Below are 14,100 nucleotides of genomic sequence, written 5' to 3'. Positions count from 1 at the left end.
AAAAAGAAAACAGAGAGGACCCCATAGGCTGCTCAACGTATAAAAGAGGAAAGTTGAATGGTGTTCCTATGTTCTGCGTAAGCCGTCCCGCGCTTTATTTGAAGGAATAGATTAAGTTTGTCAATAGTGAGTAGGAGTTCGGTTTGATTCGATTTTTTATTAAAATATAATTAAATTAATAATTTTGGTTTTCTAAATTTATAAATTAAATTAATATACAATTGGTTTTTATATTTTGGTTTTAATCGAATTTTTCAGGTTTTTTCCCGATTTTTTTACAATTATAGTGTAATTGAAGAAAAAAATTAAATGTTTTCACTAAAAAAAAATAATAATGGTTATAGAGTAGTTCCAATTAAAATTAAGTTGGCAAATTACTAAGACGTTTAAACTACTATCTCTCAAAGTAATATTATGTGGATACTCAGTGGTTTAATTTGTAAGTCACTAATCACAATAGCTTATTTGAAAGTTTCTTTCACATAAAATGTGAGCATAAAGAAGAATGAAGAATTAGAGACTACTTATTAAAAATTTAACTCCATAAAATAATTAACTATAACATAATTCCACAAGAAAAAACAGAAAGAAGAGAAACAAACCTAAATCAAAACTTGACGAATGAGGAGAATGAGAAAAGTCAAATGAAAGTAAAATGAGGAAATAATGAGAACTCCCTGAAAACTTGAAAAGTAAAATATAAAGTGAAGCAATTGAAGAGTTATAGGTCTTTATATTAATATTGGGTTTTGTATTAATCTGTTACTGGATAAACATTAGGGAAAAGGACAACAATATCACCTAAAACCAAAATTATATCATAAAAATAGCACTCAAAATTAAATACCCTATAAATAGCCACAAACTAATTTCACTAGCTAACCTTCATTGTCATACGCTTAAACATAATCGAAAATGCCGTTAAAGTAACTTTCTCTTTCTTTCTTTCCTTTTCATTCACAATTTCTTTTCCATTCAAACTCTCAAACCTCCATTCTTTTACCTTTTTCGATACTTCAATTAATCTTTCTTATTCCATAAATTTTATATAAAATCTCCAAAAATCTGCATTCAATTAGCTTTCTATAATTTTTTCCCATTATAAATTTGCTCAAAATTGATACAAAATAATGGCTTCAACTTCAATTTTAGTTTCAATAATGATAAAATACGGAGGTCGGTAGATATTTGATGTTGAATTTAAGTATATCAATGTGGTATAAAAGAGTATCAACTGAGTATAGGGATTGCATGTGCATGCAAAGAATTTCCTCTCTCTTTTTTAAAAAGTATATCAATGTAATATAAAAGTGTATCAATGTAACATAAAAATGTATTAAATGGGTATAAAGACTGTATATGCATCCATAGGTTCCCCTTTTTTTTTAAGAAAAAGTGTATCAATGTGATATAAAAGTGTATCAAACTGATATAAAAGAGTATCAATTAAGTATAGGGACTATATGTGCATGCAAAGGTTCCCCTTCTCTCTTTTAAAAAATGTGTATTAATTTGGTATAAAAGAGTATCTATTGACATATTCTTTTTTTTTTATCTTTACATGCATCAAAACATCTCCGACTCACCATGATTGAGTTATCCTCTAAGAAGAACATCTCCGACTCACCGTGATTGAATCAGCCTCTGAGAAGAACATGGACCAAGACATGGCTTTTCTCTTACCTTGAGACCTCATTATTTTATTTTTTTCTTCTTTAAGTTTAAAGAACTGTGACATTGCTTCAAGTACAAACCTGTATGTAATAATTCTGTAAAATAATCATCATTAACAACAAACTTGAGGTCAAAATTGACCGTTTTACCCATTAATTTTAACTTTCCTTTATTTTCTATTTTTTGCTTCATGTCCATAGTTTTCAACACTCCAACGCAAGAAACAACAAATCAATTTTTGATATATTGATCATAAAATACAGTAGATTGATCGATGCATAATAGAGGAGAAAAAAAGAAGATTTGAGAAAGTATATTTAGAAAAGAAAAGTGATTTAAGAGTAACAACTATAAAGAGTATTTAATTTCCTTAATTGTGTAAGGAGAGTGGTTTTGGGCCAAGTGGCTAAAAAGAGGAAATAAATTGGGTCAACTGGCTCCAATTGTCCATATTTTCATAGTGTGAGCCATTTCTTTTTAAAATGGTCAGTTCATGTCCTTTTCCCTAAATATTATAAGGAAAAATTACATAGACTAGCAACCTTAAGATATTAATTACAACTAATACTAAGATTTCAATGCATTTGCACGTCAAATCAACATCAATATGAGAAGCAACTACCATGTACAGTTGTTCATATGTAGCGTTTACGCTCAACAATATCGCATCACTGACGCACTCTTCATATTGTTGCTCATAATTCCATCTGCCTGAATGTTTAACAAGAACTGCAATACTTCCCATCTTCAATCTGTACAAAACTACAAAATAGTACAAATCAATATAAATATTTTATACATAGTATACATAAGAACACATTCGTTAATACAAAACTCCCAAGCGAATTTCTGAATAAAATTGATATACTATATCATTAATTTCAATCCCTCGAGCAATAACACATTTTTGGTACAATTTCTTTAAAAAAAAATTCACTATAATTATAAAGAAATCACAAATAGTATAAAATTGGGAAAATTTTCTGATCCATATTCGTTATTGCACAGTTAAAATTTGCTTCACAATGATAGTCGAGCAGAAAAAAAACGTTTCATAAAAAAAAATTGAATTTGAATCTGTATTGTTGGATTAGATTTTGATTTTCTGATTATGGAAAATATTTTTTGAATTTGAATTACTTGTTGTAATTTAAGGTTTAATGAAAAATAAGAAAAAAAGAGTTTTAAATGGTAAGGAATCTACCAATTAATTGTTCCATAAATCAGGGAACCGTTTTTCAAAAATAAAAAAGTCAAAACTGATTAGAGTTATTTTAGGAACACAATTTTGAGTTGTATATGTATTTAACTAGCAACAGTTTACTAAAATACAAAATACATATTGCTATTTTTTGTAATTTTGAAACTGTTGCTAGAAAAGTTATAATTAAGGCTCTACAGTTGCTAGTTTTGAAATTTTCTCATATAATAACTAAAGGCCCATGAATATATATCTATTTTCTGAATATAAAAAAATTATAAAAGTAATTAGAAAGTAGATTATAAGTAATATTTTTTTACGTATAAAAAATTAAAATTATATATGTATTATGTCGGTTCGGTTTAGGTTCGGTTTAATTTTATTTTTGCTAATACCAAACCAAACCAAGAATGATCGTTTTTTTAACACCAAACCAATCAAACCAAACCATAAATCGATTTTTTTCCTCGATTTGGTTTGATTCATCGGTTCGGTTTGACTTAACGGTTCGATTTGTACACCCCTAATAGTCAGTGTACATGTCTTTTTTTTTGTTTTACGCTCGATATTCGGTACCCACATTCACGCATTGCAGGGCCCATTAAGGGGTAACGCTCCCAATCGGATCACGCGTTGGGGGGCCCATTAAGGGGGTAGCGCTCCCAACAGAATTTTCTTTGTACCCAAGGCTCGAATCTGAGACCTCTAGTTAAGGGTGGAGCAGTTTCACCACTGCACCACAACCCATGTTGGTAGTGTACATATGTCAGTGTATAAATATTTTATACCATCAAGTAAATTTGATCTGATATTGAAGGTTGCTCAATTTTTTAAATAAAAATGAAAAAATTGGGTAACAATCAAGTTTACCTGATAGTATGGAATATTTTTTACACTTATAATGCACTAAACTTCCACGTAAACTTGACCTGTTATTGCACGTTATCCACACTTAAATTGTAATGACCCTTCCAGTCATTTTTCATATTTTCATTTATCTTTGCCGTTAGGGCTTCTTCATAGTTGCTCCATGTCATTTATGACTTGCTAGGACTAACCGTTCAGTTACCGGGCAGTTTGTTTGGTTTTTAGAACTAATTTCCTGTTTGGAAGTCTTCTCTGATTCCAAATGGCCACTGGGTAAAAACTTCAGTAAAACGATCCTGAATGCAAAATTTGACTGTGCCAGCAGATCCGAAATATTAATTTTAAGCTGGGCAGACCCTTGGTTTGGGTTCCAATACACTAGAGCTCATTTCGACATATCGGCCGGAAAGTTAAAAATTTAAAAGTTTAGGTGTGGGAATCATATTTGATCGAAACGACCTCGGATAGAAAAGTTGACTTCGCCAACGCGTTCAGAACGTCGAATTTAGTAGGGTTATATAGTTCATTTACGAAAACCAGATTCTGAACGAGTCCCGAGGCGTTGTTGCAAACTTGGAAAATTTTCCAAGTTTGCTAATATCTGGTGCATAGCGATCGTTCAAGGTGGATGAAAACCGCACTATGGCGATTACAGCCCAGCTGATGACGATCGCAACATCTTTGCACCTGAGGAATTTATAAATGGACCCCAATATCGCGATTTTGGGCATTTTACCTTCACCTTTGAGAGCCTAAAACACTAAATGAGTATGATAACTCAAAATTGAATTGGGGGATGACTTAGGAGCTCGATTAACATCTTTCATCGTGAATATCGTCGAACTTAAGGTAAGTATCCTTCGAATTCATGCTTGAATTTCTTAGTTTGGACCCAAAACCTCAATTTAGCTTAAGGCTTGATTTTAGTCCTAAATTGGCTTTGTTTTCACCCATTTCTTAAGGGTTACGGTTCCTTATTCATGTATGAACATTAGATTGACCTCAAAACGTGTTTTTCGTATGTAGGACTCAATTGAGGTTGTTGGTGTCGTTTTTGGACCCGAAGAATAATAATGAAATATGGGTATCGTTAGACTCATATTAAAGAGTAGATTATGTTTTTTGATAACATGATGATATTTTGGGAATTGTGAAGTGAAAATGATCCTTTGGTGAATGATGTAAGATTTTGGTTCGGCCTTGAGGTAGGCTCTTGTCCACTCTTTTTTGTAGATGATTGCGATATATATTTGAGTCTTATCAAACAAAAATCGATTCCGGACCAAGGCATATTCACCACTTAACCTACTTACCAAGTATTCAACACTTGTGAGACTAAGTTGTAAGGTGAAATCCGAGTATGAGTGTGTAAGGTTATTTGAACTAACTTATTTGTTTGTTTTGCAGGTTTTTGCCTTTGCTGTTTTTTTGCTCTTTTTTAGGTACCTTGACAATTGAAGGAACAACATCATCCACTCCGGATAGTTATAGTATTTATACTACCTCGGATCATTTTGAAAATTTCCATCGGCACCTTGAAAGTCTACGCCAATTGATGATTGAAGTATGCCATCTAAGCCGAATCACCACTAACCAAGATACTAGTATTTTGCCTAGTATCAATTCTCTTTGTGTGCAGGTTCAAGATAATATACTTCCACTAGAGGATTCAAGGAGAGTTCCTCAAGAACACATGGTTGTTGATCAAATAGAGCTCTTGGCTAAGAATTCTAACTTTGGGAAAAATGACAAAGAGGCGATGCAAGGAAGAATTCTTGACAAACTTCCTTGTGATGAGATCTTCCTAAAGGAACAAATGGGTTGCCATGATCCAAACCTAGGTGAAGGTCATACCTCATGTGAGCTAAAAGGTAACAATGTTATCTCCTACTCTCCTATAAACTTAGAATGTCGTGATGTGGCTAGTAGTAGCCAAATAGATATAGTTGATGGTTTGCTTGGAAAAGAATCGCACGAGTCTTCCCTTTGTGATACTCTTGGTATTGTTAGATTGCATGAAGACCAAATTTTTTATGTAAGTTTGCAAGCACTAGTTGATCCTAAAGATGACAAAATTAATTCTTTTCTTAAGAATGATTTGTGTCCATCTAGTGCTAGCACTTATAACTTGAATAAGGTTCCATTACATAGTGATAAGAGTATTCACACACTATTTGACCCTTGTGAAAACCAAGGTGAGTCTACGTTGGAATGTGAGTTGCCAACAACTAGTGAGGATGTGAATGATGATCAACCTACTCACAAATGTAGTCCACTACTTGAGCATATGTGTGGTGTGTTTGATAAGTCTCAAGTTAGTAATGATGTTGCTGGAGTTGATCATGTGTATAGAGAGATTGTGGATAATGAAATGTATGTTGTTAAGCGAGGCCTACTAAGCCGTAGGTCCTTATCCTTGTGTGCTAGTCTTCCCTTAAGAACAAATGCTTTAGGTGAGTATGATACCCTAGTAAATGGAATGAGTAGCTTTGGATTATTCCCTTGGCCACTTCACCCATTTGATCTCGGTGTACTAGTGGGGTGGGGAAGGGATTGTTTTGGCTTGTTCTTATTTCCCCTTGATGTTTACCTTAGACCTATCCTTTGTGATGTATATACAAATTGTTTCATGGACAAAACAAGGGATTGCTGGTTGTATGTCAAATATGTACCCCCTTGGCATGATAATTTAGTGCAAGAGATGCTTAACCATGGCCTAGACCCTTGTTTACTATTTCACTTTGACCCCGGAATACTCTTGAGAGGTGAAAGTTATAGTTTCGGGTCATGCTTGCTTATTTTTTATATTGATGTTATTCATGTCTTTGGTATCCTTTATGCTAAGCTTTTTATGTCAAATACCAAGGATATGTGGGTGGGTGTCAAATGTGAGCAACCATGGGTTGATGATATGAGTGTGTTACTAATACTAACCCTCCTCCCAAGAGGATTGTGTGTTTGTTTTGCTCTCTCTTTGGTTTTGCAAGATCTGAATTTGAGGACAAATTCCTTTCAAGTTGGAGAGGATGATACAATCATAAGGAGCACCACGAGCACAAGATATTGTCCAAGGTTCAAGCTTCGGAATTGGCAAGCAATTGAAGTCCTTTTTGAGCATTTTGAAGCCTTGTTCAAGAGAAGAAAAGAGGAGAACTTATACACTCAATAAGCGCCTCAAGTGAAGGGCATTGAAGACATTTTTCAATCCAAAATAACACTCAATAGGCGCCCCAAGTTAGGGCTATTATGGTCCTTTAAGACTTTCTTTTTACACTCCAATAGAGCACCCTTCATTAAGGGTATTTTAGTCTTTGTTTTGTAACAGTATAAATAGGCACCTTAGCTCTTATTTTTCTTAGTTTTGACATAATGAATTGAGTGAATTTTCAAATTGTAATATTAGTGTTAGCTTGTAGTATTCTCCTTCTCCTTAAGAGAGAGAAACCGAATTAGGGTTAGCACAATTGATGGATTTCACTTGTGTTGACAAATTGGCAAGAAAGGTGGGTTTTAAGGAGTGTGAATTTTTATGTTCCACCTAAGAGGAAGGTTTGAGCTTCTATTGGTGAGGTGTGATTGATAGTTTCATACACCATCTTTTGTTAATCACTTGGTAAAAGTAAGGGTATTTCTATCTATCTTTACGTTTATGCAATCTTCTTCTTCATCTACTTTCTTTTGTGTTGTTTTTGCTTGCTGATTTTTGCATCTTGTGTGTCCATTTCATGAATTTCTAGTCTTCTCTTGTATCATATATACATCCCTCCGGTATGGGGCGGAGGAAGACCTGGTATGTTGTTTACGACTTAATTGATTTGAATGCTAGTGATGGCATGCATAGATTCAGTACATTCATGATCATTATATCTGTAAATGATGTGATTCTAGTTAAATTATGATCTTATGATTATTCTTCATAAATAAGAGATTGAAACTATTCTTTACAATAATAACCTTCTAACTAAATAGATAACTTATATATATATATATATATATGGATATATATAATAGAGATGGTTAGGATGATGATATAAAAGGTTAGTGATGATGTTTTAAGAATTCGACCGAGGTAGAATTTGGTCTATGATTTGACTCTATTATTACTTCGATCATGAGATATTTCGATTCTTTCTACACTTTTATACTGATTTAGTCCCCAAGACCACTCTCGGCAACAAACTTACAGATTTACACTTTTTTTACCCACGACTTGAGTCCCTGCACCTATTATATGTCTATGTATATGTATTGATGATTGTGATGATAATATTGATACCCGGCAATACAGTGGATACTGTGATGATATATTGATACTCGGTAAGGTTGGAGGATGTTGTGATGATGATATTGATATCCCTAAAGGCTAGAGAATATTTTGATGATATGTTGATACCCGGGAAGGCCGGAGGTTGATTATGATAGAGATGGTTAGGATGATGAGATTATAGTATTGATGGTGTACCTTGCATTCATTCTTGCATGCGCATCGCATATCACCAATATGAGCCTATATTTATCAATTAGTATGGGACGGTTGCACAGATATAGGTGATGAATATGTCTTGTGTTGTTGTTTGTTTATTGAATCTTTCGATCTTAGGGCGCTGGGGGCACGCATAGGCTCGTCTAGATATTTAGTTGTCCGAAATAGCCGGTTACTTACGCTGTTATTGATATTATTATTATTGTCATTGCTATGATCACTATTATAGCTAGTTTATGACAGATTGGTCATTGATTCAATATCGAGATTTGAGGTATACTTTTGGCCTCTTCTATCTTATGATTGCATTATTATGCATGATTATTTCATGTCTAGCTATGTGGATTAGAACCCTGAGTATGATAGTCTTAAATTCGGATAGGATTATAGTGGGGTCTTAAAAATGATGACATGATGACCTAGGTTATACTTTGAGTTGACCTCATATTTATATGTGTGTGTCTGTATATATATATATTGTATATCCTTTCCTCCATTTGTTCGTATTGTATGTTCATTCTTTGGCCTTGTATATTGTTATCTATCCTTCTTTTGTCTTGTATTCGTGTATTGGTTTCAGGGATATACAGTATAGTATTGAGACTTGCCAATATGACTGGAATAAAATAGTGCACCCTTATTACTTACTTAGCCTCATTATGTTAGACTCTTAGGCATGACCATGATTGTTATATGATTTCTAGACTCTTGATGTAGTTTTCATTTTGTTTATATGTTGTATATATCTGTTTTATCTTTAGAGCTTGTTGACAGTTGCGTACTGAGTACCATTTGTTTGGTACTCATACTACACTTCTGTAGCCTGCAGATCATAGTACGAATTATCTTCGTTGATGTGTGCATCGTGCGGAGCAACTATGGTTCGAAGACTGAGAGTGAGCTCCTGACGTTTGGAGTTTTACTTACCTCCCTCTTATGTATTAGACTAGCCTCTATATTGTATTCGGAGATACGTTATATCAGTGTAATTTCGTTGATATTTCACCCTTGTAATCTTATTATATTAGAAGTTCTTGTACTGATATAACCAGGTTTGGGGATTTTATTATGTATTGATTTTTATTTCATTTATTCCGCATTCATTTCTTTATATTATTGAGTAGTTCATTACTAGCCGCTCCTGACTACAGATTTGTCTTGCCTACTGGTGGGTTATAGTAGGCACCATCATGACCCGAGAAATTGGGTCGTGAAATAAACTCTTATTAAAGATGCAGTTACTGATTAAACGAACTAAATTTGTCACAAGAGGTTTGATTTCGAGCGTACCAAAATGGATATTATGGAGCTCGAATTTAAATTAGTCGAACTCTAATATAAATATTGAATAAAAAAAGGAGAATTAAATTGCCTGATATGAACTGTGATGATGTGATTGGAATTGTGATGTTTTGATTGGTTATTGGTATCTCTCCATCTTAGTAGTCAGCGGTTTCATATTCACTTGGAAGTAGATTTAATTTTGAACAAAAATTAAATATAGTTAATACTTAATATTATGTTTAGGGGATTTGTAGTTATTTTATATAAAATTTAGCATATAATGTACTAATAATGGGGACAATATGATCAATTTGCTCTTCTTCCAAACTCATCAACTATCCATAGAGGAAGAAGGCGCATGACTAAATATGTATAAATTATAAGTCGAATCATATATTATTTGATGCTAAACGATGAAATAACTAATACCGAAATAGCGAACTTATGCATGTTATTATGATTAATGATTAATCATAATAATCATTAAGTGAATGGGCAAGAATGATTAATCATTAAGAGAATGGACAAGAATGAACTTAAGCATAAGTAAATTTCTAGTCATCTCTTGTATCATTTGGTATCCATTCGTGAATTCTTAGTCTTCTCTTATATCATTCTGTTAATGATTAATTAAGTAGCAAATCACCTTGTAACAATTTCCATGACGATTTCTCTCTATTTTTATTTATTGGTATTAGAGATATAGGAATTCGTGTTAGCACAAACTTAATATATATTACTCTTTGTCTTGATTGATGTGGCATAGATAAATTTGAAAAGTCAATCAAAATATATATATATATATTTAAAATATTTCACGTTATTAATAATGTGATTTATAATATTTTTGTAATTTATTTTTAAATAATATGTGTTACTTCTCCTCAAATTTATGTTGTGTAATTTATAGATGGAATTCGAAGAGTCAATCACATCCTTTGTATGATTTTTTAAATACTTAAAGTTGTTTCCTCTATTCATTTTAAAGTGTTGTATTTAGCTTGTGTTTATACTTCTTTTTACAGAAAAAGGACAAATATATCTCTTAACTATGATAAATGGTACGTATATATCCTCCGTCATATTTTGGATACACATATATCCCTACCGTTAATAATTTTCTTATTTTTATAAAATTCAAAGTACTCTTACTAATATATCCCTGATTAAATTTAGGTTGGGCACATTAATTAATGATCTTGGTAATTCGAATAAGGGTATAGTAGGAAGACTTTAACCAAATTATTCTTGAAAGATTAAAAGAACACTTAAAAGGAACGGAAAAGGGACAAATATATTCTCTAACTATGATAAATGATACCTATGTATCCTCTATCATACTTTGAGTGCGCATATGCCCTTGTCGTTAGTGTGAGGGCCATGTGTGTACCATTTCATTAATTTATAATACTTTCTTTGTCCCGATTTATATGACACTTCAAATTTTCATTTTAAGTTTAGTGAGACAATTTATAGTTATACAAATATGTACCAAATGTTTTCATCACAAGTTTAACGGATTTTTTCTTTCTTTAAGTTTTGTTAGCGTGTGGGCATAAAGTTGAAACTTGGGGCAAAAAAAAAAAGTTTTAACATTTGTTGAAAAATAATTTTTGAAATTTCAAATTGTCTTTTTAATATTTATTATACTTAAAAAGAATTAATTTTTTGTGAGTGAAAAGTGAAATTTCACCCAAAGAATTAAAAGTTAATTCGAATGATTTTTGAAATATGAAAATTTTTGAAGATAGATTTTTTCTAAGCATTTTCAATATAAAAGTGTGGCACTTCCATAAACACAGTCCTTGAAGCATAACCGCATGTCAACAACGTACATATGGCAGAGTCCATAAATTAAAGAGTAATCAGTTGAATATCTTTGTAGAAGAATCATAATGTATCTAAATCATACTTTCTCCATTCCACAATAAGTTAATTGTTAGATTTTGACACACATATTAAGAAAAAAAGAAGTAAAGACATAAATTTATCATGTTTTTCAATTTTTACCCTCTTCAAAAAGCAAAGACATATGATACATCACTCTCAATGCACATTTAATGAAGTATAAATTTGAAAAAAATTTCTAACATTTATCTTGAATTGTGAACCATTCACTTATTTTGAAACACTATTAAGGGGTCGTTTGGTTGGGAAATTGTTATCCCGGAATAACTAATACCAGGATTAGTTATTCCGGAATAATTTATCCCACCATATATATGAGATAAGTTAACCCCTTCACTAAGGAGAAAATGGTGGGATAAGTTATCTCGGGTTGGATTAATCCCTCCAATCAAATAAGGAATTAAGTGATCTTTTATTTTATTTCGGGATAACTTATCCCTTGAATCTTTTATACCTCAAAGCAAACAACCCCTAAAATTGCTCTAATAATTTATTTATTGTGAAACGAAAGGAGTAATTCATAAGCTATATTTTGTACTTACATATTAAATCTTAAATTATTTTGTTACAAATTTCTAATTTCGTCGATTAACCTAACTTATTAGTATCAGGAGAATGTGATATTTTATGCAGAGCCAAACTTTTTTTCTTGGGAAAACGTGTTGAGTGGGAATTGGAAACTTAGTTGGGAAGGAAATTAAAGTAGTCAGGACTATTATTTTATGATGTTATCATGTAACCTTTTGTAATTCCATGGTTGACCTTTTGAAATGTTGAAATGTCTGCTACATTAGCTTTAAGTAGGATTTTTAATTCAAAAGCACAACAAACAAGATCTAATTTTGTGGAATTTGAACAAGAAGCTAGCAAAGATCAATAACTATTTCCTTTGCTGGTTGATGCAAAATAAAACAATTATTTATTGATAAATTTATCATTTAAGTTACAGTTCCAACATTTTTTACATTACATTTTTTTTTTCAGAAATGTTATATATGATTCGAATTGAAACACGAACACACTCATTAGTCATTAGTCATCAGGCACTACAAAAAGAGCACATCAATCCATGTCTTCATGAAAAATATAGGAGTAATTATGGGTGTCAAACGGGTCGGGCCGGGCCAAATCGAAATTGGTTTTTCTATTTTAATCGGGTTGAGGGTCGGTTAAGGGCCGGTTTTGGCGCTAGACGGGTCAGGCCGGGCCAAACAGTAAAAAAATTAAAACACATCTTAACCCGGCCCACTTAACCCAACCCGGACAAATTCACCAAAACCCGATCAAAAATATTAAAAAAAAAAAAAAACTTTCTTTTAATATACATTACATATACCCACCTATATACATTATAAATACGTTAAATGATATATATACACTATATATATAGTATATACTACATTAGAATTTAAAAAATATATACACATATACACAATTAGTCAATTACTCATATATACGCACCATTCAATGTATATATACTACTACTTATAAAATATACTACAATATCTATACATTAAAATATATATAGATATAGTTATATACCAATTTATAAAACATATACACATGTATAAGTTAAATATACACTTCTATAGAAGATATATACACGTGTATATGCACCATTCAATGTATATATACTACTACTTATAAAATATAATACATTATATATACATTACAATATAGATATAGATATACTTATATACTAATGTATAAAATATATATACATGTATACTTTAAATATACACTTCTATAGAAGATATCCAATTTATAAAACATATACACATGTATACGTTAAATATACACTTCTATAGAAGATATATACATGTGTATACGCACCATTCAATGTATATATACTACTACTTATAAAATATACTATATTATATATACATTACAATATGTATAGATATACTTATATACTAATTTATAAAATATATACGCATGTATACGTTAAATATACACTTCTATAGAAGATATATGCACAAATATATAAAACATATGCTACTTAATATAATAAATTAATAATATTTGGTAGTAAATTAATAATATATTAGAAGTAAGTTTTAAATTTATAGTAGAAAACTAGTAATTCAATTTAAAATTTTAAATCGTTAAATGAAAAAAGATATAAAAAGCAAGGACTAAGGAGTGAATGAATTTGGGGAATTTTATTGATTGCAAAATGATCCAAAATTTATAATTTACATGAATGAAAAATCTACAAATTATGCATCATTTTTTCCAACTCATTCATGTTAATATTAACGGGAACTTGCATAGGATAGTCGAAGTCAACGGGGGCAAAACCATGCATTGGACTTGATTCTGCTGAGTTCTCCCGTGAAGTCATAATTTCTTCAAGTTTCAGCTCGTCGCTCGGCTCCGGTTCCATTCCTTGGTTTCTTCTTTCCGCTCTAATCCAATCTTTGAGGCAAACTAGAACATTCATTGCGTTGCTTCCCAATGAGTGCCGGTTGTCTCCAAGCTGTTGTCATCCCTGACTAAAGGCGCTCTCTGATGCAACGGTTGACATTGGAACATTCAAGATATCTCTAGCTAATCTTGAAAGCACAGGATATTGTGTTTCATTACTCCTCTACCAATCCAACGTGTTGATCCGTCGTCTGCGATCCTCTGGTGCCATCCGAAGATAATATTTCAGCTCTTTCCGATTAGTTGATCTGTAAGT

This window comes from Capsicum annuum, chromosome 7 (assembly GCF_002878395.1).
Source record: "Capsicum annuum cultivar UCD-10X-F1 chromosome 7, UCD10Xv1.1, whole genome shotgun sequence".
NCBI lineage: Eukaryota > Viridiplantae > Streptophyta > Magnoliopsida > Solanales > Solanaceae > Capsicum > Capsicum annuum.
The sequence above is the reverse complement of the archived record's forward strand: the minus strand, read 5'-3'. Positions refer to the sequence as shown.